The sequence below is a fragment of the Sus scrofa genome, chromosome 6 (genome assembly GCF_054392235.1).
Source record: "Sus scrofa isolate SSC_HxYL_T2T_F1_AM1 chromosome 6, Sscrofa_HxYL_maternal_Yorkshire_Landrace_v2.0, whole genome shotgun sequence".
Lineage (NCBI taxonomy): Eukaryota > Metazoa > Chordata > Mammalia > Artiodactyla > Suidae > Sus > Sus scrofa.
The window spans coordinates 168299479-168324229 of record NC_139388.1 but is presented as its reverse complement, the minus strand read 5'-3'; the positions used below and the strand labels follow the sequence as shown (position 1 = coordinate 168324229).

The 24751-nt window shown below is 55.5% G+C and overlaps 1 long non-coding RNA gene across 1 annotated transcript; it reads right to left on the bottom strand.

The window, feature by feature from the left end:
- Positions 1–17333: 17333 nt before the first annotated feature.
- Positions 17334–21649, bottom strand: LOC106507664 (uncharacterized). The gene is made up of 3 exons (XR_014808665.1): positions 21322–21649; positions 20839–21095; positions 17334–19891 (listed from the first exon to the last, which is right to left on the bottom strand). It is a non-coding gene; the product is annotated as an uncharacterized LOC106507664 (long non-coding RNA).
- Positions 21650–24751: the final 3102 nt, after the last annotated feature.

The following is a 24751-nucleotide window of genomic DNA, read 5'->3' as shown; positions in this document are numbered from 1 at the left end:
GTTATTTCAAAACCTTTCCGGGCCTTGCAGCTCCATTTCCAGGCCACATGCCGCGAAGAAAAGCATCATTTCCCACTACGTCGTGTTGCCCTTTCGGGTCGGAGCGCCTGTCAAAGTGGGAAGACCCAGCCTGCTCCAACATGCCTCCTCCTGCCCCTTAAATGAAGCCTCCCCACCCGATGCGGGCACCCAAAGGCCACGCTTCTGGCAGACGCGTGTGTGCCAAGGGCGGGAACCTCAGGCCGCTCCTCCGAGGCCCTCAGAGATGGAGGACGAGGCTGGTGTGGCACGAATGCTCCCTGCCCTCTCTCTGCCGTCTGAGGCACGTTCCCCAAAGAAGCCAGGCCAGTGAAGTCTTGTCATCGGATGGGGCCGTGAACAGAGACAGATGACGCGCCCCCGGGCAGAGAAGGCCGCGTTCAGACACTCCCCAATAGCCAGCTGCCACTTTATTAACAGCAAATATCCCCACATCTGAACCAGGCTGGGAAAGAAAATATTTATGCTTGCCTGTCAGGAGGACCTTCATTTTTCTTCTGGGGAAGCTGGCCAGGGTGCTGGGCCGGGGCCGAAGGAATGCGACATGTCTGCGGGGCCCCTCTAGGCCCTTCTGCAGCCCAGGGCTGCTGACAGTTCCAGAATGGCCTCAGGACCGCTCAAGACAAGTGCATGGGATTCAGCAGGACTGGACGCGGGAGCCCAGGAGAGGCAGGGCTCCAGCAGTGAGGACAAGCTTGGACCCCATTCAACTGGATCTGAGATGCCCGGGTGAGGGTGGGTGGGCTGCAGTCCGAGATCCAGTCCAAACGCACCATTAAATGACCCACTGTTGATTAGAAACATGGGGCTGCGTTAACCTGAGAAGTGGCTTGGTAAGGAGAGTGACAGAATCTCGGATGGCTGGAAACTGTTACCGCCGAAGCTGAGTCTCTCCTTTCAGCTGGGCACATATTAGAGCCAGTTTGCATCATTGCTCTGATCAGGGTCGTCATTTGGAAGGTCGCAGACAATTCTTTAATGGTTTCAGGGATGTGTCTGTGGATCCGCAGCCTGGGAAGCCCTGTGACGCTCAGGGAGACAGCTGCACCCCGCTGCGTTGACTGAGTTACAGGCGCTGGGCTGAATGAGCCGGTGGCCCTGGGGAGTGGAGGCTTTGACCCTGTGAGCATAGCAGGAGGGTGAGGCTGTCCTCCCCCAGCTCTGGGGGCGACAACACTTATTTCCTACTTATTCCCTACAGAGCATGCATGTTAGAGTCAAGAGACCTGGGTTCAAATCCCAACTTGGCCACTTGGCGGGTATGCACCCAACCGTGCGCCTAATTCAAGATTCCATCTCTCTGATAAAACGGAGCTAATAAATGCCTCCCTTGGGGCTGTCTTGAGACTAAAGTGAGGTTGCTACACTTGTGAAACACTCAGCACAGTGAGAGTTCAGTAAGTAAGTGATGCCAGCTGTAATGTAGGAGGGGCACACACAGGACTCTTTAGAAGTGTGTCAATAATTGTGGCTGACCCATGAATCAGTATTCGCAAGTGTGTGCAGGTGTAATTCCCAGCCCATCCCTGTATCAGTCCGCTTGGGCTTGCATTGCAAAATGCCACTGGCTGGGGGGCTTAACCAACAGGCATGTGTTTTCTCATCATTCTGGAGTCTGAGACATCCAAGATCAAGGCACTGGCAGCTTTGGCTCCTGGGGAAGGCTCTCCTCCCGGCTTGTACTCGGCCACCTTCTGGCTGCATCCTCACAGGGCAAGAGGGCAGCTCTGGTCTTGCTCCCTCTTCTTCCAGGAGCACGAATCCCATCATGGGACCCTGCTCGCATGACTTTATCTAACATAATTACCTCCCCAAAGCTCCACCTCCTGATACCGTCACACTGGGGATTAGGGCTTCAACATAGGAATGGGGGGGGACAGAAATATTCAGTCCATAACGATATTGGTATGTGATACCTGTAAAGTTCATATCTATGTCTGCTTATGAAGCTGCGTGTCATCTTAATGGCTACTTACGTATCTACGTTAGAACACAGCACAGCGATGGGAGGGGCTTGTGGACGTCTGCATATCCCTCCGTGTCCGGATCTGAGTGCACAGGAGAGCCCGTGTGTACGGGTTGTGCCGTCATGGACTCAGGCTGCTGGCGTGAGCGACCCCTGTGCAGCACGTGTACACGTGTGGGTGCAGCCTGGGAAGGGCAGGCCTTGGATTGCTCTTGGCAGCTGCCCTCGGCCCAGCCTGGTAGGGCTCCTGCTCCCACGAGCCCTTAGCTGCTGCTGAAGGAAAGCAGGCAGAGGGGCTCGGAGGCTCTCTGGGACCAGGCATCTGCTGAGCCTGGGCTCCGCGGCTGCCGGTCCTTGAAGATTTGCTCTATGCCGAGGAGGAAGCCCGGCCCCTGAGAGCACAGTGTGCCTGAGGAGGGGACATGGATCCTGTCCCTGATGTCGTGGGGAACTGTCAGCTCATCTTCACCCAGCACGAGACGCAGCTTCATCTATTCAAGTGAATCATGTATCTCATTTAGAGCCTTCCGAGCTTCAGCCCAAATGACATTTGCTTAGCAATTGGCCTGTTTGAAAAGCCGATATATTAGAGCCAAATGCAGCAGCATCTTTCCGAGCTGGGGGCGAAGGGAGACGGGCCCACGGGAGAGGACAGAAGGGAGGTGGGGGGTATTCAGTTGGTCAAGGATCCCACAGATACAGGCAAACACATTATCCACTCCAACACAGGCAATTTTTTTCCCCCAGGGTGGCTAATTAGCTGGCGGCTGCCCGGGCTCTCTACTTGACTCACAGAATTAAAATGCTCAGCACAGAGGTCTGTGTTTATGCACAAAATCATTGTCCCTCTTTCCCGACCAGGGGAGGAGCTCTGACTGCCCGTTCGTTCTGGAGCCTGGAGACCGTGCAGCTGCATTTCAGGGGCCTGGCTGGAGCGTCTTTGCCGTAGAAACTCCTGCCATATTGGAGGCCTCAGCAAACGGCAGGCTCAGCATTGCAGGCACACAGGACACGTCCACACACAGCTACAAAAACCTCCTCACTTACACAGACATGATGCAAAGGCACAGCCCACAAATTCGCCCAGAGGCATCGGCATTCACACTCGGACACATACACACATGTACACACAGGCAGAGGTACAGGCCCTCCAGCAGCGCATTTGCTCAGCTGCCCAGAGACACCCTGAGACCTACGTGCAGACACACACAAAGAAACACATACCTGCCGTGTGCACCCATGCACACCCCTTGCCCTGTGTGTATATAGTACATACACCTTCACAGGCTCCTTGGAACGGATGTGTACAAGAACAGACATGGAGACAGACAATGCTTAAATCTGTAGAAACAAAAATTCTCAGAACCCAGCCCCAGCGATCCGCAATCAATTTCAAATCAGAATCAGACGTGAGATGTGAGATCGTGTGTGAATGACATGCCAGATGAGATATCTGAGAGCAAATTCAGAAATCATAAGCCAATCAGAATTCCACCCTCAGAATCACCAGGGAATTTTGTATAAATACTCATATTGGGCTCCCCCAGTATCCGATAAGCCATTGGGTGAGGCTCGTAATACAGTGGTAGTGTGGTGAATTTTGAAAAGCTCCCTTGCATAATGAACACAGGACAGATTTGTCATTAAAAACCAGATTAAATGGTGCATCGCTGACTCTTAGGAGAAAGAACGATGTGATTGGGTGAGAGCTGTTAGGACTTTTCATTTTGTTGTTTTGAGAACACAGAATAATTTGGAACCGACTTTTTTCCTGCCTGGCTTCCTTATGTCTTTACGAAATAGCCAGGGACCCTGACAACAAAAACAACTTGTCTCGATTTTGATCCAACCACAGATATTTCAGACTCACTGTCTAACCTGGAAGGTCCACCCCTTCTTGCTATAGATAGGGGAACTGAGGCCCAGGTAGGGCAAGCTGTAGCTCAAACTCGTAGAGTTACTGGGGATTTCTGTGAACTAATGCATGGAGCACACACAGTAGGAGCTCAGTAAGTGTTAGCTGCCATAGTATTATGATTATCTGATTACCTCATTGTTAATATCACTGTCATTCTAATTATAAGCCATTAGCATCAGCAGAACAAGGCTCAGAACCCAGATCTTCCTCGCGCCTGGTTTATGATCTCAGGATGTCCTTCCCAGTTGAGAAGACAAGAGGCAGCAAATCTGGGCACCTGGCCCAGTCACCTCTTCTCTACTCATGCCCTGGTTGAGCTACTGCAATCCCTCTGATTGCTAGGGAAAGGGGCAGAGGACCGCTGCTGGGAGTGGGAAGGGTGGCAGGATGAATTCTGGGGTCCCGGGGGCCTCAAAGGACAGCGGCTGACTTCTGCTGCATTAGGAGAGGCAGGCCTTCGGGGACACAACTTCGGATCAACATCCAGCAGGACAGAGAGGTTACAGGCAGCGGGACAGGAGCACCTTTTCAGCGTGTTCCTTTGGGCCAAGGAAAGCTTTGTGCTAAGCACTTCTTCCAGAGCCAGGGCTGCTGGGTGGTCTAGGGGCAGGAGGGCAGAATGGGGGTGGGGCAGGGCAGGCCCGGGGTGGGGAAGGAGTGGAAGGAGCCGGGGATGGAAGACTGGGCGTGGGGGTGAGGGGAGGAGAGGGAGGCATCTTTGCGTGGGGGTGGGGAGGGCTGGAATCTTCACAGGAAGATTTGGAGGCGCGGGTGCAGCAGGAGGGATCGGCAGTTGCCAGAACCAGGGGGCGGGTCCAGGGAATCAGGTGGGGGTCTGCAAGGCTGAGGTCCCAGACGACGTCCCCCTCCCCGGGCCCTGCGGTCCCAGGTGGCTAGCGGGAGGGGTCCGCTGCGAAGCCCTGAGCCCCCTACACGCTGTGTCTGGGACTCCAGAACATGTGGCCCACATGCCCCCCCCCCTCCCACCCCCGCCTAAGGGCTGCCATTTGGAACGCATTTGCAGACACATGGATTGTTTTTAAGTTAATGCTTTTTAATTCACTCTGTTTCCCAGTTGTCGTTTTTTATTGAAAAGGCGGATTCTGCCGGTGTGTGTTCCTTTGCGGGGGCGAGGTGGGGGGTGCTTCACGGACTGGGATCCGAGGAGAGGCAGAGACAAAGGCACTGCAAGACACCCGGAAACGCGCACATGGGGTCAGAGAGAACGCGGGGCTCTGGGGACGGGGCGAATGTGCGGAGGAATCTCGCTGCGGGGGACCCAGGCGGATCCCGCCACCTCCAACTAAGGCTCTTGGGGCTTTTCCTCCCGCTCTTCCACTCCCCTCGGTGTAGATGAGACTGAACTGGCCGCAGGGAGAGGGCTGGAAAAACCGCGGCGCGCAACGAACCGAGGACACAGGACCAGGGTTCCTGAGGGCTTGGGGTCTGAGATCCGACAAAGACAAGGGGACCCAGGAATCGGAAGCGTTTCTTCCCTGGTCCCCGCAGCCCTTGGGTTTCAGAGCCAAGCCGGACTCTGGAGAGGGGCCCCTGGGCCTGCTGCGCCGCCTAGGGCGAGCGCCTCCGCCTCTCTGAGCCCTGACTCTGCCACCTGTGCTCCAAGAGGCGTGCAGGCGGCCAGTCCAAACGGGCAGTGGGTGGCAGAGGGTCTAAATGGCTCGGGGTCGGGAAAGGGAGTTTGATTCAAGACACCGCGGCTGGGCGATGATGGCAGAACTCCTGGCATTTTCGGCCTGGGTCACTGCCCCAGCGAGCTCATGTTTATGCAGGACTGGCCGGGGTGGGAAAGAGCGGGGCCAGGGCCTTCCTTCCTTTGCATCTGAGAACCATTCTGTCCCCCATCACCCCACGCCGCCCCCGCCCTCTCCACAGCTGCGCCAGGTCCTCCCGAACCTTCACCAGCCCTTCACCAGCGGCGTACTCAAACGCACAGGCGGTGTAGACACAGCCGCAGGACACAAAGACACTCACATGCCAGCACGTGGCGGTGGTGGAGGCGCTCAGTGGTGGTGTAGATGCTCAGATAGGCGCCCTAAGGTCCTGAGGACTGAGATAGAGCCAGTGGCCGGGGCGAAGAGGGCGCCCTGGCCGCGTTCATCCCGGCGGCGCTCTCAGGCCCGGAGCCTGTGAACTGAAAAGCCCGGGATAATTAGAGTTAATTACATGTGTGCAAACAGCCGCAGCAGAGGGCGCAGGCGAGGGGACCAGGCGGGCCACCCCTCCCCCAGCCTGACCCTGGCAATTTGGCCCAGCAGGGGGTCTTTGGGACCCAGCTCCGGGCAAGGTGGGGGCAGGGCCGGGGGCGGAGAGGTCCCCCCTCCATCCGTGTCTGGGTGAGCTCAGCCCCCATGACACAGGCCCTCTGGCGCTGAGTCCTGGGAAACCTGGGGACCGCAGTGCGGCAGGGCTAGAAGTTAGCATCAGAATTGTGATTCCTACACTGCGGGCCTTGTGCTGAGCGGGCTGGAGCCGGAGGGCCCGAGTATTTGGATCCTTCCGCTTTGATGGTCTCTACCTCCTTCTGAGCATCCTCATCTCTGCAGAGGGCTCCTACCGGGTCCTCTGAGGTTGGTGCTCCCTGGGGCTACTGGACCGGGAAGGAAGAGTCTGATGCTGGCGTCAGGAGACCAATCGGCTTCTGTCCAAATAAGCCACAGGACCAGCGGCTCCTGCCCCCGCCCCCCAGAAGAGAACGACTTCTCTGAACCTTTGTTTGCACGTCCTTGAAATGGGAATGCGGGAATTCTGCATGCTTGTTCTGGGGGGCTTCCGATGCTGAGTCCAAGGCGAAGGAGAAAGGCGCCAATTCTTCACCTGTGAATGGGGTTTCACAGTTTGCACTGCTGTCCTGAATCTGTCATCTCATTTTGTGGTTTCAGGAGATTCTGGCGGGCCTGGCTGGAGTGGCGGGGTAGGGAAGTATATTTCTGTATTTATACAAGAAGCTCAGAGAGGGCGAAGATCTCACTGGGGATCACACAGCAGGGAAAGGCCTCTGGTTTTCCGGATTTCAGATTTCCAGTTCAGACTCTGCACAATTCTCCTCCAGCTCTCCCGGACACCCCTGGAGCCCACGTACCTCCCAGCGCTCCGCGAAGCCCCAGAGCTTCCAGAGGGAACGCAGAACGCGAAGAGCTGTCGAGGTCTACCGGTCCCTCCGGCGCCCGGGCGCGCTGTGAGCCCATGGCGCCCCCTTGCGCTCGTGGTCAGAGGTGCACTCGGCTCCTGGACCGGCCCCTGCCGTCTTGCATCTGACTCAGCTGACTTCTCCTGGGTTTGCGATTGTGCAGGAGAAGGTTGATTAGCTGCCGAAAGGGTGACATGAGATGACACAGGGATGCACTTTGTATACTGTATACCTCGCAAACTAAAGCACGGTGCGCACTCGGTCCCAGCATTTGGATACCAACTCAGTTTTTCCTCTATTGACTCCAATGAGGTCAGCGAGGCATGAATTATTCCCGTATACAGATGGGGCAGCGGAGACAGGGCACAGCCACTCACTGGTGAGGAGTGGAGCCAGCCCCCCGACCGCGTCTGCTTTCTGCGGGGCAATGCCTCTCCCTCCAGAGGTGGCCTTCTCCGTCTCTCAGAGGAAGATGCTTCGGAGATAGATCTGGGTTGGAATTTCAATCTAGTACTGGCTGATGTCAAGCAACCCACAGAACCTCTCAGGTCAGGGCCTCAGTGCTGAATCTGTAAACTGGGAGAATGGCACCCTTCAGGACTGTTGGGGGAGGGGCGGATGCATGAGCCCCGGCAGGGCTCATAGGGCTTGCAGGGCATGGAGTACAGCAGTGGGTACTTGCACAGTTGGTGCTTTCATCAGGGGAGGTGGCAGCTGCTATGGTGAGTGGCCCTGCTGGGAGGGGGAGAGGAGGAATCGTGCCTCTCCTGGGGTGGACCATGGTCCTGGCACCTCGGGGGTCTGGCAGCAGTGCTGGTTGCAATCCAGTGACCTTATCCAAGGTCTTAGACACGTTCTGGGAGGCGCCCCTCCTCTCACGTGGAGTGAGGGGACACACACACAGGCCCTGAAACAGAAGCCACTTTCCTGGAGCCACTAAGAAAAGGTTTAGGCCCTGCCCCAGAGACACAGAGGGCAAGGAGGCTTGGGCAGGCGGCAGGGGGGTGGGGGGCGGGGGCGGGGGGGGGAGGTCTTGGTGGGGAAATGAAGGCAGAAACCCAGGAGGCTCGAAGAGGGAGGAGTCCCGAGAGCGGCTGGTGGTGGCACAGTAGAAGGTGGCAGGAGGCATTAGAGGCAGGGCCATAGAACTAAGAAGGAACGGGGCTGTGCAGCTGTAGCCCTTCGCCCTCTCAGACGGGGTATCTGGGGCAGGAGCCCTCCTCCGGGTGCAGCAAAACCAATGCGGAGGAGGTGGGGCTTCCTGAGACCCAGTTGGCAGGATAGAAGTCTGCGCGTGGGTGCACGGGGACAGTGCCCTGTGAGCCAGTGCGTCTCAGTCTTCTGAAGCATCGAAGGAGGCCTTGCTAAAACACAGCTTGTTGCCCCTCCCTGTGGGGTGTTGGTACAGGTCTGGTGTTAGAGCTGGCATTGCTAACAAGTTTCTAGGTAATGCTGATGCTGCTGGTCTGAGGACCAGTTCGGAGAGTCACTGATCTGGCCCTTCAGAGAACATCCCCCGAGGCTCCCAGGCTCACCAGTTCCACCTTTGTGGGTAACTTATTCTGATCGGTTTCAGAGAGCGCACCCTGGCATCCTGGTTTCGCCCTGACATCAGAGGTGCAGTGGGGCCAGGCCTCCAAGCTCCTTACCCATTGCCACTCCAATGGCTCAAAGAAGAATAAATTCTCCTTCTGCCAGAGGGGGCAGTCAGTTAGGCTTCCTGGAAGAGGTGGCATGGACTCGAGGGACTGGGAGAGGGGGGGTAGGGCAACAGCTGGCCAGATGCTGAAAGGTGGAGCTTGTGTAGTAAGGCAGGGACTCGGGGGAGGGGCCGATCCTGTTCCATTCTTCCCCTAAACACACAGCCCAGGGCTGAGAACAGGGGCAGCAGGGCTGTAATAAGCACCCAAATGAATGACTCGTTGCCAGCTGGTCTGGCGGGCGGAGGCCTGGGTGGCTGCAGGGTCCCTCCGGAGGGGCCTCCAGCAGGGGCTGGGGAGGAGTGGCTTTGGCGGCAGCCCCCTTCCTGCCTTGGTTTCTCCATCTGAGGAAGGAGCGTCACGTGTTGGCCGTTTCCCTGACCTTCCCAAGCTGCCAGCAGGATAATATATGGAAATTGCTTTGACCTCCTGAGAAAAGAGGGTCTCCAGGAATAGAAAGTTCAGCCACTAATCCTGTCCCCCCAGACTTCCCACTAATTCCTGCTTCCGATGTCAGCCTGGCAGGTTGAGTTTAGCAAAAGAAAGAACAACTTAGAGGGCTGATGGTTTTTCTAATGGCCCCAGTTCTCCAAACACACCCACACACAATACACATGCACACACAGCCTGGTCACAGGCCCACCCGCTCCCCAGCCCTTCCCCTGCTCTCACTCTCACACATACCTCCCGCGGAGCAGTTGTAATTGTGGAGAATAATTAGAACTAACATTTGCACAGTGCCTGGCCGTTGACAGAGTCGTTCCACCCTGCGCTTCCGTTTATCCTCACAACAACCAGAGAGGCTGGGATTATCCCGATTATTAACTGAGGCTCAGAGAGGTTAAGTGACTTGCCCAAGGTCACTCAGCTAGTAAATGATAGGCATGGCTCCACCGTGGCTCTCCTGCCTCCAAATGCGCTCCTCTCCCCGCCGTGCCGTGCTCCCTCCTCCATGCATCCATGCACATTTATTTGATTACTCATGCATGCATTCATCCACTTCACAAATATGTCCTGTGAATCGGCCATGGGCCGGACTCGGCCACGCTAGCTGCTTTCCTGCCTCTTCTCCCCCAATCCCATAACAGACTAGTGAGCTGGGCACTTTCCCGTCCTGATTTTACTGTAGAGGAAATGAGCACAGAGAGACCGAGGAAGGGACAGAGTTGAGATTTGAACCCACACTAGGACTCAAGAGCTTTGGCGCCTGTGCTCTCCTGTGCCCAGGTCCCCTCAGAGCCAGAACCACACACACACACACACACACACACACACACACAAACACACACACCTGCCTGTGCACTGCCTTACAGGCTCTTCCAGCCCCTATTCCCATAGGCAGGGGCTGGGGCAGCAAGCGTCCCGGCCACGTATCAGAGCCCCCAGCCTGTTCCTGTCACCCAGACATTTCAACCGAACAGGCCCAGAAAATTAAGGATGGGATTTTCTCCAAAATGCCATTGGCATCTCTGGGGACAGAGTCACATTTTCCTGCTGATTACACAACACCGTAGCATTTACAATAGTCACTGGGTCCATCAATATCAGTCGGAGGCAGTGAGAAACGTCTCCCACCCCCCACCCTACACTGACCCAGGCTGAGTGCAAAGGCAGGAGGCAGAGAGAAGGGGACATGCCCTGCCCTTCGCAGAGCCTGGGAGGCAGGAGAGATGTACCCCCGAGGGGTGGCCTCGGGGTTACTGTCTCTAGTGCCCTTGGATCTCAGAGTGACACAGACTTTGATTCTGATGCAGGCTTTGCACTCTCTAGTCGGTGACCTTGGAAAGTTCTGCTATCTCCTCTCCCGGAGCCTCAGTTTCTTTGTGTGCAAAATGGGGACAAGAACCCATCCGTTCCAGCGTGGTCTGGGCAAACTGGAGGGGACCCAGTTCTGAGCCCCCGGTGAGCAGGAAGCCTAGCAGGCTGGTGCACCTGAGCTGAGCCCTAGTTGGAAGCCCTCTCCTGACCCCTTTTGGAAGGGCAAGGCCAACCGCCAGATGGGATTGCCTGGTGTCCGTCTGCTCCATATTCCAAAGAGAGTCTAGTGACCTCTTGTCCCTTGACCATGAGACAGTGGGTCAGGAAGTGCATGAATCATTTATTGAGTATGTGGAACACCTACTATGGGCTAGGACTCTTCTAGACGCTGGGGCTGCAACCATGAGCAAGACGGGCAAAACTGCAAACCTCGTGAAGGCTGGAGTCTAGTCAAGGAGACAGACAATGTTCATATAAACACAGAAGCATGAAGCCTAGCTCTGCTGTGTGTCCTTGGGCAGGCTGCGTGGGATCCCTGATCAGGAGGGTCTCCTTCTGGAATATTACATAACGCCTCGTGCCTCGCAGTGCAATTCTGAGAGAAGGTACTGCAAACCAGAAAGCCCCATGCTCCCATGCATGACTCCGAGTGTGTGGAAACGTGTGTGCTTGCCAGCACCTGCTTTCCTTGGTTCTGTGAACACAGCACCTGTGAGATTCTGGAAGTGGCTCCCCAATTCCATAGGACCCACAGTGCCCCCACCAGAAGGGCCAGGCAGAAACAATCTGGCTCTGACATCCTGACTCTGGGTTTGATTTTTCCCCAAGGCAACACGTCCCACAGGCTTCTCTGCTGGAAACTTATTTCTCAAGCCCCTTGCTCTAACCCGTTTCATTTGAAGGCAGGCAGGGGGAGTGGAGCTGAACACCGGCCATGCCCTGAGCCTGGGGATGGGTGGAGGCTTGGGTGAAGCTTGGTCCTGGATGGAGGAGAGGACGCCCAGTGAGGGAGCACGGACAGAGGTGTCACTCTCAGCAATACTGTCATCCTCCCCACTCCTTTCCCAGCTCCCACTGTGCGTAACGCTCCCACACCACTGGACACAAAAATCTTGACACCAGTGTCCAAGCATCAGCCCCACGGTGGCTCCCAGCCCAAATCACCCATCCCAATCCAACCTCTGTCAACACGGACCAGCCCAGTCAAGCTCAGCCGCAGACATCCCAAACCTTCCAATTCAGCCCAGTCCAACCCACCCCAGTGGGGTCAACCTTGCCCATTCCAACTTACCCCGACCACTTTCCACTTAGCTCAGTGGTGGGAGGTGGCGTAGATTATCTCATTCCGTCTCATTTCCTCTCCTTCTGCTGTGCCCTTTTATCCTGCAGAGGCTGAAAAGCAAAACACTGCATTTTCAGACTGCCCTATAGTCAGAGTTTGGGATGTGGTGTAGGTCTCAGCAGGTGCCATGCACTCATATAAGGCAGTTCATTCATAAGTGGATCAATGGACAGAAAGGTAGGGCATGAAATAGACATCCATACTTTCAGAAACATACGCAAAATTAAAGAGACCAGTACGGTGTACCTTTATATCCCCATCACCCAGTTTTAGCAATTATGAATATTACTTCCACTTCCGTGTTATCTAGCCAAAGAATTTCCTCATCACATTTCCCCCCCCTTAAGACATAACCTGTCAAGCTTCCACACTGAGGGGTGCATTGAGCTGGAAGCATACGGAAGCGCTTGTTTCTAGAGCCAGAGCTTGACTGGTGGCTCCCTGATCTGGCAGATGCCTCCCTGACAGTGGCAAAAGGAGCAGCTGCCTCGGTGGTCCAATTGTGCAGCACAAGCTTTTGGCGCTTGTTCTGAAGATGCAACCTAGGATTTGCTTCCTCAGCTCCCCAGCTATTACTATAAGTCATTAAATACCCATTCGTACATTTATTTTGGCTTAAACTATCCAGAGTGTATGCGTCTCTGCAACTGAACACTAACCAGTCCCCAACCTAACCGATCCTCAACTCAGTCCAACTTGCCGCAAACCTATCCATCCCCGAACCATTCCAACCCATCCAAGCCTGTTTCAATCCAGCCTGACCCTCACCAGGGTAGCCCAGCCAAATCCAGCCCCAACCTACCTACCCTCTGCTCACCTCTTTCTACCTCAGTCCATCTAAACTCCATGCAACAACTCCCACCCAGCCTATGCCAATTCTCTCCATCTAAACAAGCCACTTACTTCCAGCTCCACTGGTATAAGCCCATCCAACTCATCCCAATGCAGCTCTAATTCCAGTCCACTCAGTCCAAGCCATTCCACATGAGCTGGGCAGCACAGCCTAGCCCCATCTAGGGACGTGTTTACTGAGTGTCTTGGGAGCCATCACAGGGACAGACCCTACTTGAACTTCTCCATAGATGCAAAGCTATTCTTTGGCTAGCATTTCTCTCTGCCTCCCTCACTCCCCTTCCTTGTCTAGGTCCATGCCCTCTGGCCCCACCTTGGCCCCACGGTGTTCAGGGCCCTCAGGGGAAGCCTCTCTCCACCCTGGCCCGACCATCCTAGAGGGCATCCCTAGAACCTCTGCCCTATAAAGCCCACCCATTGTAGTGGGCAGAATCCCTCAAACAGCTTCCCACAGATGTCCAGTCCTAATCTTGGAACCTGTGACTATGACGAGGCCTTACTCCTGTGATTACACGCAGGTGTATGGTCCAGGCGACTTGAAGGTAGAGACGTTATCCTGGATTAGCTGGGTGGCCCCACTGTAATCACAGGAGCCTTTAAAGGCAGTGAGCTCTCTCCAGCTGGGGGTCGAAGGGGAAGCCAGGGGTATTGGAGGCACAAGCAGGACTCGCCTCACTGTTGCTGGCTTAGGACAAGGGGACCCCACGTGAAAAGGAATGTGTATGACCTTCTGGAGCTGCCAGAACAACACAGAGACCTCGGGCTAGAGTCACGAGGAACTGGATTTTGCCAATAACCTGAAGGAACTTGGAAGGCGTTCTTCCAGAGCCTCCCCCCAAGGCCCTCGTGGGCCACCACCTTGATTTCAGCCTCGTGAGACCCTGAACAGAGATCCCAGATGAGTCCACCCTGGGTTTCTAGTCTATACTAGAAACTGTGAGATAATGAAAGAGGGGTGCATTAAGTTGCCAAGTTTGTCATCATTTTCTACCGAGTGATGGAAAATTAGTGTTCTCGTCCTATGTTCACGCTCAGAATTATCTTGATTTTTTTTCCTAGCCAAGATGAGGAATTAAACATTATCAAATACTGAACACAGACACACCTGGGTTCCAATCCTTGTTCCGTCACCTATGAGCCAACTTATGTCATCCTCCTAAGCAGAACTTTATTCATTCGTTAATATGACGATAATACCTTTTCTGGTCACTTTGCTTGGAAGATGAAATACCATACACATGATTATAGTCCTGACACATAGCAGGGGCTGAACTATTTCTTTTATTTGCTTGGCATAGCATGGAGCCCAGTTTAAGTCATCCTTTCAGAGGCATTAGAGTAAATGAAGCTGTTCTTTTTTGCTACCGTCACTGATGGCGGGACCATTTTAGGAGAAGACCTCCAACTTGAGTCAGAGGAAGAGGCAGTCGTGGGATTTAGGGAGCTCTGATGTGGGGGTGGCCCGCTCTGCCTGTGCTTGAGTCCGCTGGGTGGTGAGAGCACGAGGAGACCAGGCCGTGGCGGGACTCGGGTAGGAGTGGGAACAGGTTGATGAGATCACACCAAACGAGTAAATGCTGAGCTTGTGAAGGGAATCCACCCGTCTCTCTGTCTGGATGGAGGCAGCCTCCGAGCCCGGCAACGTCTGTTAGGAAATACGAAGCCCGCAGAGCTGTGCTGGCCCTGCAGCCTCTGACTGCTCCTCCCAGAGGTTCCCTGCCCCAGTGAGTCTGAACTTCGGTCCCTGGAGAGCACCCAGAATAAGCGGCTTGGGCTCCTGAGAAGGATAGGTAGGCGGATGCCCCAGCCCTGCTGTGCTGGAAAAGACCCATGACTACTCCCTGGTGCGTGGAGAAGAAAGGCCCCATGTGACTCGGAGAGGTCTTGGGGTCTGCGGGTGGTTGTCCCCCTTCCCCTGTCCTTCCTGGGCCCCCAGTCCCCTCCCCCCACCCCTTGTTGGGCTTGGAGCAGGTAAAGGTCTCCAGGCGGGCAGCGCCTGGGCGCTAGCCGGCCACGTGCTGGAGTGGCTTGTAGGTATCTCCATCCCGCTCCCCTCTTTGGCGACCTCACTTTGGTAGCTTGGCATGGGCCATGGGAAGTCTTTACTCCATAGAAACTGACGAAGGCTACAGCCAGGCTTTATCCCCGTCTGGTGGCTCGTGTTAGACCCTGACCAAGGCTGACGCTGCTCGCTTTGGGGGCCCGATGGGAGGCATCCTACTTTTTTCTGGGCTTCCCTTCCCTCCATCGTCAAATGGGGGCTCTTTGGCTACCTCTGAAGGACTTCTTTTCCTCCTCACCTCCTCTTTTTTCCGTTCCTTAGAGACCAAGGAAAAGAGAGCAAAGTCTGATAATAAACATCACTATTTTCCTAGTAAGATCTGAAACAATAAAATTCGCGCTCATAATACTCTTTTTTTTGTTTTGTTTTTTTTTAATGGCTGCACGCATGGCATATGAAAGTTCCCGGGCCAGGGATCGAATCCAAGTCACAGCTGCAGCAACCCCAGATCCTTAACCCACGGCACCACAGCAGGGAACGGCAATACTCCCCTTTAGGAAGAATTTGCGCTGTGCCGAGCCCCGTGCTGTGGACGCCGTCTCGTCCTGTGTCTTATGCAGACCACACACCCCCCTTAGCTGATCATCCGGTGAGCTCCTGGGGGCAGAAGACATTTCCCCTCTTGGCTCTGAAATTTGAGTACCTGGATTCATATCTGGGCTCGACCTCTTTCTAAGTTGCTTTGACTAAGGCATTTAATTTCTCTGTCTCTAGTTCCTGATCTGTGAAATGGGAACAGTAATACAAGTTTCTACTTCTTAGGGTCATTATGTGAAGTGAGACAAGCATGTCAAATGCTTAGGAGGCTGCTGGTCCTGTAATAGCACTAAACAGATGCTAGTATCACCCTTGTATCTGTCCATGGTATTTGCCCAGTAGATATTTGTATAGGAAAAGAAAGCAGGACCATGGATAAAAGATGATAAAAATACTTTATATTAATAACTAAATAAACCCGTCACGTTCGCTTACCTCCATCTTCCTGTTTATTTCTACTTATTTATCTCTCTGTTTGATGTGCTTAAAGTTGGATTTTTTTTTTTTTTTGTCTTTTGTCTTTTTAGGGCCACACCCACGGCATTTGGAGGTTCCCAGGCTAGGGCTCGAATCGGAGCTGTTGCTGCCAGCCTACACAGAGCCACAGCAATGCCAGATCTGAGCCGCATCTGCAACCTACACCACAGCTCACAGCAATGCCGGATCCTTAACCCCCTGAGCAAGGCCAGGGATCGAACCCACAACCTCATGGTTCCTAGTCAGATTCGTTTCCGGTGCACCATGACTGGAACTCCCCAAGTTGGATTTTTTTAAAGAGTTGGGAATTCATTCATTTAGTCACTCAACAAACTTTAGGTGCCAGGCTCTGGTTAGAAGCACAGGAATGAGTTGTGGGTCTGGCTGGTGTGTTACAGCGCCCTCTGGACTTTGAGGAGGCTCAGTGAGCTGCAGGAGCCACCAGAGGCCGCGAGCCTTGCTGGCAGAAGAGATGATGCCAAGTTCAGAAGCGGGGACGCCCAACTCCTGGAACTGGGCTGTGTTCCTGCTGTAACTGCTGCCGTGAACCTAAAGGTCAGACGGGTCAGAGGCGCTACAGCTCATGCACTAGGTCGCTTGTTCTCGGAAAGTTTCTAAGATGTGGTTTTCTCGTAAGTAAAATGGGAGTAAAACCTGACGTGCTGTGCCCGCAGTCTCCGTGCGAGAGGGCTGGGTGGCGAGGGCATCGCGGGCCTCCGGCATGTGGTGTAGATGTTTCCTGCCCTAGGGCACCGTCCGTCCAAGGTAAGGGAAGGCAGGGGTGCTTGGGAAGCACCTTCTACGAGCTATGTCCTCTAATTACGGGAGAAGTTAATGCTCACAGTGGTTTACCTGGCAGCCCCCCGTCTGCAGGAAAAGCGAGGCCCAGAGAGTGGAGAACCTGCCCAAGCTCCCCAGACTCCCCCACTGATGTTGGGGGGGGGGGTGGATTCCAGCCCAGCTCTGGAGTCTGAGCTCTGCCCACAGGGCGGGCCCTGCCCAGGCTGGAAGAGACATCACCAGGGACCTCAGGCTGGAGGAGGCCAGCAGCTCTGCTCTGCCCAAGCAGGCACGGGGCAGGCAGGCCAGGCCTGGGTGGGGCCGGCCTGGGCTCACTGGGGACAGCTCTGTGGCAGGGCTTGGGTTTCACTTTTCGCCAGCTCAGATGGAGAGTGACAGGGCTGGGGCTGCCTGAAGGTCAAAGAGGTTATGTGACTCGAAATTCAGCTGAGACGTGGTCCCCAGCTCCCCATGGCAAGCTCACCCCCTGCCCCTGCCCTGCCATTGCATGGAGGGGGAGGAGCATGTTGGGACCCGAGAGCCTGGCTCCAGCCCTCTTCCTGCAGGAAGTCCTGTCCCCGCCAAGCATCCCTTCACTCTGATGTCAGTATGCCATGCTCTGTGCCAGACTCTATGCCAGGTCCTATGCCAGGCTCCATGCCAAGGCACAGGGAGGCCGAGATGGGTAAAACCCTGTCTGGTAAAGGAGCTCATCAGGAGCAATGGACAAAAAAAGACATCAGTACAACATGCTGAGAGCAAAGAGAGCTGCGGCTTCTATTTATTGAGTCCTATTACCAGTATAGGTTTCATATGCTTTATATCATTTGATCTTGAGGGGAAACAGAATCCCCGCAGAGTCCTGATTCCCTCTGACAGCTGAGGGGACGGAGGCTTTTGGAGGCAGCCTGTCCAGCTCTAAAGCTTTGCTGCCTCCACCACGGGCTCCTGCCCAGGAGGCTTGGGGAAGCCTGAGGACCTCGTCTCCTCAGAGCAGAAGGGTTAAGGATGCTTCCTGGAGGACCCTGGATCCGGCTGTCCTTTGAAAGAGCAGGCACGGGCTGGTTGGATGAAGAAGGATTTTAGGCGTTCCCTTCATGGCTCAGTGGTTAACGAATCTGACTAGGAACCATGAGGTTGAGGGTTCGATCCCTGGCCTTGCTCGGTGGGTTAAGGATCTGGCATTGCTGTGAGCTGTGGTGTAGGTCGAATACGCGGCTTGGATCCCGCATTGCTGTGGCTCTGGTGTAGGCCAGTGGCTACAGCTCTGATGGGAACCTCCACATGCCGTGGGAGCGGCCCAAGAGAGGAGTTTGTGCGAAGGCCTGGAGCGTTAATGTCCGAACCCTCTTTGGGGCTCTGCTCTGTTGTTCCGGCGGCTTTCTCTCGGGCCTTTGGCTCGTCCTCCTCCCCCAGGGCTTTTTCCCTTTATCCTGCTTTTCTTTCTACGCCGTCCTCTTTCCTCGCACCGCCTCACCGTGGCCTTGACGTCTGCTCTCTCTCTGCCACGACACGTCTCTCTCCTCTCAGCTCAGAACCGCACACCCTACCGCCTACTCAGTCTCTTCCCTTCCAGGCCTTAAAACACAAACAGCCTCCCAACAGAACGTGGGGGTCAGGTGTCTGTGCCGGTGACCGCAGCCAGCCAGGGGCCCATCCCCAGGACCGAGTCAGCCTGACCCCTCCTGCTCCCTCTGTCACCTCCCCAGCGGGACCAGCACAGGGGCGTGTGGGTGCTCCTTCCAGCTGCAGGGCCCACATCTCTCTGCCATGTCTGAGCTGTCATCCGCCCCCAGACTGTGCCAGCGGCCTCCTCGCTGGGCTTCTCTCTCTGCTCTCACAGGACACTGTGGCTGATGGGATCTTTTGAAAACACTGCCCGTGCTGCAGTTGCCGTCCAGGGCTGACTGATGCTTTTTGGTTCAGATTCCAATTCCTTCTCGTGCCTCGCAGGCACCTGTGTGATCTCTGGCTGCCAGCTCCTCCGGGTCTGCCTTTCACGGTAGGGCCATCATGCCTCCCACGGGGGATGCTCCTAGTGATTTGAAGGTTCCCAGCTGCCTCCCTCCCAAGAGGCTTCCCCTTCACAGATGCCACTGCTAGGAGTGCCACCCCCGATGGCGGGCCAGCCCCAGTCTGGTGAATTCCTGTTTCTGTGGATGTTAATGCCTCTGGAAGGCTTCCCCAATGCCCAGACCAGATCCCCTGGCCCGTTAGGGGAACTCGCTGTCCCTGAGCTTTCCCTTCCAAGCACTCATCACCTGCACTTAGGCGTGACATTAAAAGGACATTTCTCTACAGGGCAGGACCGTATGTGTTCTGCTTACCGCTGTCTGTCCCTGGTGTACAGCACAATCTTTAGTGGAGTCCCCTTTCCTTTTTGGTCATTTTCTCCCCTCCTCCATGGGGCAGTGAGTCCTCAGGGCCAGGCCTGTGTCTGGCTCCTCCCTGTCTGGCCTGCAGCGCTCAGCCCAGCCCAGGCCCTCAGCCCGCAGGTGCCCAGGATCTGGTACCGTCTGGGGGGTGGTGGCCGTGGGTGCAGGTTGTGGCTGATGTCAGCTGGGAGGTGCCGGAGGCCATCTGAGAACAGCACTGCCTCTGTCACCGACCCTTGGTACCTTAGGGAGTTAGATGAGCTCAGGCCTCAGTCTCGGCTGACTGTGTGACCTCAGGCAAGATCCTGTACCTCTCTGGGCTTTAAATGACCAGGCGATTGGACTCATGACTTTCTCACTCAGTCTGATTCCAAAAACTTCAGTTCCTTGGTTTGGGTGGAAAACACTGGGGGTGTTGAGGCTCATTTGCAGAAGCCTCTGGAGAGAGCAGAGTGATTCAGGGGCTCGGGGTCCAGAAGCTCCTTTTCCTGCTCCCACAACACAGGGGGAGACAACCACGGATAAGCCTCACCTTCCTCCCCCCGCTCCCCCAGGAGTGCTGGCACTCACCTTGGGGGAGCAGCCCAGACATCTCCAAGGTCACTTTAGGACGGAGAATGTCACATCTTTGTTCGTAAAAGGCTTGTGGCAGTGACGGATGGAGACACTGGCCCCCCAGAAGTGAGCACTGCCAGCCAAGTGTCTTTCCTCTTTATGGTTTAGAGTTGATAAACCGAGGCTCAGAGATGGGGCGCGGTTCTTCTCGGCGATGAATGGTGGAGCTGGGCCCAGAACCGGCCCTCTGAGGTCATGCCTGGGAAGCTGCTGGTTGGTAAGTCAGGCCTGGCTGTGTCCAGGGCAGGGAGTAAGGAAGCCTGGGTTCTGAGCCTCTGATTCAGTGTCGTGACCTGGGCGAGCTGTCCTGCTTCTCTGGACCCTGATGCAAAGAGAGCAGAGGCTCAGGTCCAGATGGCACAACACCTGAGGGGCGTTGATAGTGGCCTGTCAGCACCCAGAGCTCCGAGAGGGTGCTGTGGGCCCTCTGTGGGGCATGGCCTTATCAGGAAACCCCCACAGGGCTTGGCACCAAGTCCCTTTCCTCTGTGTCATTCATGTGTCACTCATTTACCAGGGCAGAGGCGGCAGGGGAAGGGGCCTGGGCCTCTTAAATTGAAACTATTCAGGACCATTCAAGATTGCGGCTGCTGGGGAGCTGGGAGGGAGGGGAAGGGAGAGAGGAAGCAGCTCCCCCCCACCTAAGGCCACCCACTTCCCTGGCTCCTCAGAACCTCTGCCCGGGTCCTCCTGGGCACAGCTGGCACTTGGGGCAGACGGCATCCCAGGGCTGCCCACTGTGACTACATGTCCCCCATGAGTTCTCCAGTGGCCCCAGGTCATCTGCTCAGAGCTCATGAGTCCCTCCCCTCAGTATTCTGATTGTGACCTGGGCCACGAGAGGGCCAGGCTCTTATCCTAGGGGAGAGCCTGGCACACATTCCCCAGTGGGGAGACTGAGAGGGCCTCGATCCCCCCTACCCCTCGGCCCACCCCTCACCGTGACCCTGTCACACTCACACTGATGGCTGCCATCCAGAACCAGAGCCCCTCCTGTGGCACCGCACACCACGGGCAGCGAGCAGCACACTGCTGGGCCCCAGCCCATCGGGGGTTCATCCCTGCTCGGATGCTACTTTGCTGAACAAGCTGAGGCAACCGCCTTTGCCTCTCTGAAGCTCAGTGTGCTCAGCTGAACGTGGCAGATGAAGGGGATCTCAGGAGAGCCCAGAGAACACTGCTTAACCACCTGAGTGGATGCTCACAGCACTCTCCTCACCTCCCACCTGCCCAGGATCTGGTGTTTAAAGTCTCCTGCCCCAGGCTTACCACCAGCAGCAGCAGCAGCAGCAGCGGCAGCGGCGTGCAGTGGGAGAGCGCGCTGTGAATCCCAGTTCCTCCACGTACTGACTTCAGTGGTTCCGGGCGAGTTGCTTCCCCTGTGCCTCAGTTTCCTCATTTGTAAAGTGCAGAGAAAAGAAGAGATGTGAAGGAGTTGCCTGGTGGCTCTGGGGTTGACGATCCGGGTTGCCCCTGCTGCAGCTTGGGTCGCTGCTGTGGCGTGGGTTCAATCTCTGGTGGAGAAACTGCTCCAGGCCAAAAAAAAAAAAAAAAAAAAAAAAGAAGTGGGGATTGAATGTGACATCATCGCAGCACTGGGCACTTTGGGGCACTCATTAGCTCTGAGCTATGACAACTGCTCTCTGTGTGGAGGTGGTGTGTTGATAGACCGGACAGCCAGGACGTGCTGGTCTGCCAGGGGGTGGGGCTGCCTGGTCTGCAGACTCCCAGCAAAGAACGATTCATGCGAACCTGATGCCTTAGCACCTGGACCCACATCGCAGTCCTCACGGGGCACAGCCACACCCATGTCCATGCACACAGCCCAGCTGTGTTCCCGCAACTGCGGCAACTGCCCTGTGAACACAGCCCTGCCTTCTGCAAACAGGCTCTCCCCCGTTCCACCTTTTCTGGGATGAGCCTGAAGCTCCTGCACCCTGCCTGGCCGGCTCTGGCGGGATCGGGCTGCAGCCCAAGCCCTCTGGCACCCCCGCCAGTGGGTCATGCCTTCCAGCGGATTCCGGATAAGCCCGCCGCGCCGGGGGCCCAGCAGGGGACAGACGATGGCACCCTGGGGCCCAGGTAGCCAGCCCAGGGTCCCCGGACAGCGCAGATCTGCCCCCCCCCCCCCCCGCCGCGCTCCTCCCCGGCCTGCGGGGCGGCCCCTCGGCCTAGGCGTCACCTGGGCGCGCGGGGCCGGGGGGCCCGGGCCATTATGCGGGCGCATGGCCGGCCGCGCCGGGGCGCAGAGCAAACTTAACCTTCATTTGGGAGCGCCCGGCGGCCGGAGCGCACGGCGCCGCCATCGATCGGCGCTAATGGCCTCGTCTAAATGCGGAGCCGCTGCCTCCGCCCCCCGGGTCAGCGCGCCCCCGCCCCTGGCCCTGCGCTCCGTGCAAAATGGTGTTTACCAAAGTCAATATTGGCCGCCGCCGCCCAGGACACCCGGGAGCCCCCGCTGGCCTCCCCGAGCCCGGGCCGCCTCGCCTCCGGGCTGCCAAGGCCTCATCCTTGCTGTCGCGATAGCCCCCCAGCCCCCAGGAGGAGCCCGCGGGCCAGACCCTGAGGGCCTCCCCCAAGGTCACCCAGGCGGGGAGCGCGTGGACCCACCAGGCAGACCCTGCGGTGGGAAAAGGGCACAGGCAGGTTGGCCTGGGAGGACCTCAGGTTGGCTCCTGGCTGGTATCTCTGCATCCCTTTGGGCAGGTCACTCTCCTCTCTGGGCCCTGGCATTTTTTAACACCTCCCGCCAAAGTTTACTGAAAGCATCACACTAGAGGTAGTGCAGGGCAGGTGCCCAGCACAGAATCTGACAAGTGCAGCAGGGGTGCGGGGATGGGGTCCCTTCCGAGAGTGGCTGCTCGAAGCTCTACCTGTGGTATGAAGATTTGCGCATCCACCTGTGTCCTGTGCCTGGCTCAGCGTGCGGACACAGCACAGTCTGGAAGGGTCTGTCTCTGAATCCTGGCCTCACTATGAAGGAGCCTGAAGCAAACCCCTTGAGTCCTTATATCCTCTGCTTTCTCGCCTGTAAATGCGGTGTTGGTAATTCCTGCTCTCATGGGGCACGGGGCACAGGGGTCCACTTGGCTCCCAGACTGCGGGGCAGGCAGTGAGTAACCTTTGTGAGAAACTCAGAAGGTAAGGCTCCCCAGATCCAGTTATGCCTTTCCAGGCTGCAGTCTTTAAGTGTTTATATGGCGTCATGTTAAGCTCATTCGACAATAAAACCACCTCCCAGCTCGCTCGGGTCCCTTTTCATTCTTGCATTGTTGATCTTTGGATTGATAAGAAAAACTCTGTAATTGCAGTTTCCCGTCCAGCCTCTCAGAGAAAGGAACTTTGAAATGAGAGCCACAGAGAAGACTTACTTGGGGCCTGGAGCCTGGTGAGTTAGGGAGGGACCCATAACTCGAGCCTGCCATCTGGTGGCCCAGGCTATGCTGACAGCCTTGCTACTAGAAGGAAAGGGAGGAGGAATAGTCCCTGGGATTTAGGCTCAAGCGAGTCCAGAGAAAAGCCACAGACTTTTGGAATCACAAAAAAAGGAGGCTCTTAAGATCAGAGAATATTGGATTCTGGAGACATTACTGACACAACGTTAGGGCAGTAACAGTAACTATCAGAGAGCTGTCTCTGTGCCAGGAACTGCAGTAAGTGCTTGGAGGGGCTGTTTCTTTTCATCCTCGCTATAACATCGTCAGCTTTATCTCCATTATGCAGGTGAGGAAACTGAGATCCTTGTTCAGAAATTTGTCCAAAATTGCACTCTGGTAAGCGGTGGGTTGAAATATGAACCCTGGTTCTCAAGATGTGCTGAGACCTACCATATAGTATGGTACCCCTTTAGAATCTGAAGGAAGTACGATCTAAAACTTCGAATTTTGGTATCATAGAATTGTAAGGTGTTAGTATCTTAGAATCGGATAATCTCAAGATGTTTGGAATGACGAACTACTAGGAATTCCTAGACTTGCAAGACTTGGGAACCACATACGCTTAGGGCTGGGAGAGACTTCAGGGGTCCCTGGCTTTGCTCCTGAGGTCAGACAGGGCGGTCCCCTGGCAGGATGGTGTGGGGTAAGGTGGGAAGTCTGAGCTTCCTGTCTCCTGACCCAGCGATCTTTCCACTGTGGGTTTCTCAATCAAGGCTTTTCCAGTCATGCTTTTTTTTTTTATAGCCACTGCCATAAAGCTGTGGACTTTTGCTCCAGAACAGCATATAAAATATCCCATTATTTGCCTCTTAACTTGAGTTTCTGTTTTACATCTTAAGTCTAAAGTGTAAGCCTCATAAAAGGTAATTATCTAAGGCCCTGTTCAAAGCGGAGCCGTAAATTGGCCATTTAGCCCAATCAGTCTTTATGGCGCGCCTTTGGGCACCCAACCAGGACAGGCCTGTGCCCGTGGAGAGGACGGGAGTGTACCCCTCAGTCCCGGACTATGAGCTCCTTAACGCTCCTCTGGGGAGGGGTACAGAGATGCTGAGTCAGTCTGAGACACGTAGGTGACAAGGATGTCTCTCCATTGTTGGACGCAAAGATGAGCGAGGCCAGTGTGGGCTGGGAAAGAGGGACGGCAGAGGAGGGAATTTTGTTTGTTTCGTTTTTTTGTTTGTTTTGCTACTAACTGTTAACTCATTACTATGCACTAGACATTGTGCTAAGTGAGTGATCCATATTCTTACACAGAATCCTCACCATAATTTTATGAGGCTGATATATGGGCACATAGAGGATTGGGGGGTTTGCCCAAAGTCACATAGTTGGGGAATTCTGGCACTAAAATTTGGACCTGGGTCTACCTGATTTCAAAACCTTTGCTTTGAATCACCGGGTCACACCGTGTTGGAGTTGGGCCTTGAATGATCACAGTGCTTATTTTAAGAATGGGGGTCATGGGAATTCCCATTGGAAATGAACCCAACTAGGATCCATGAGGACGCAGGTTCCATCCCTGGCCTCGCTCAGTGGGTTAAGGATCAAGTGTTGCCGCGAGGTGTAGGGTGCAGAGGCGGCTCGGATCTGGCCTGGCTGTGGCTGTGGCGTAGGCCAGTGGCTACAGCTCTGATTCGATCGCCAGCCTGGGAACCTCTGTATGCCACAGGTCTGGCCGTAAAAAGACAAAAAAAAAAAAAAAAAAAAAAAAAGGAAAAAGACAAACAAGAACAGAGGTGACAAGG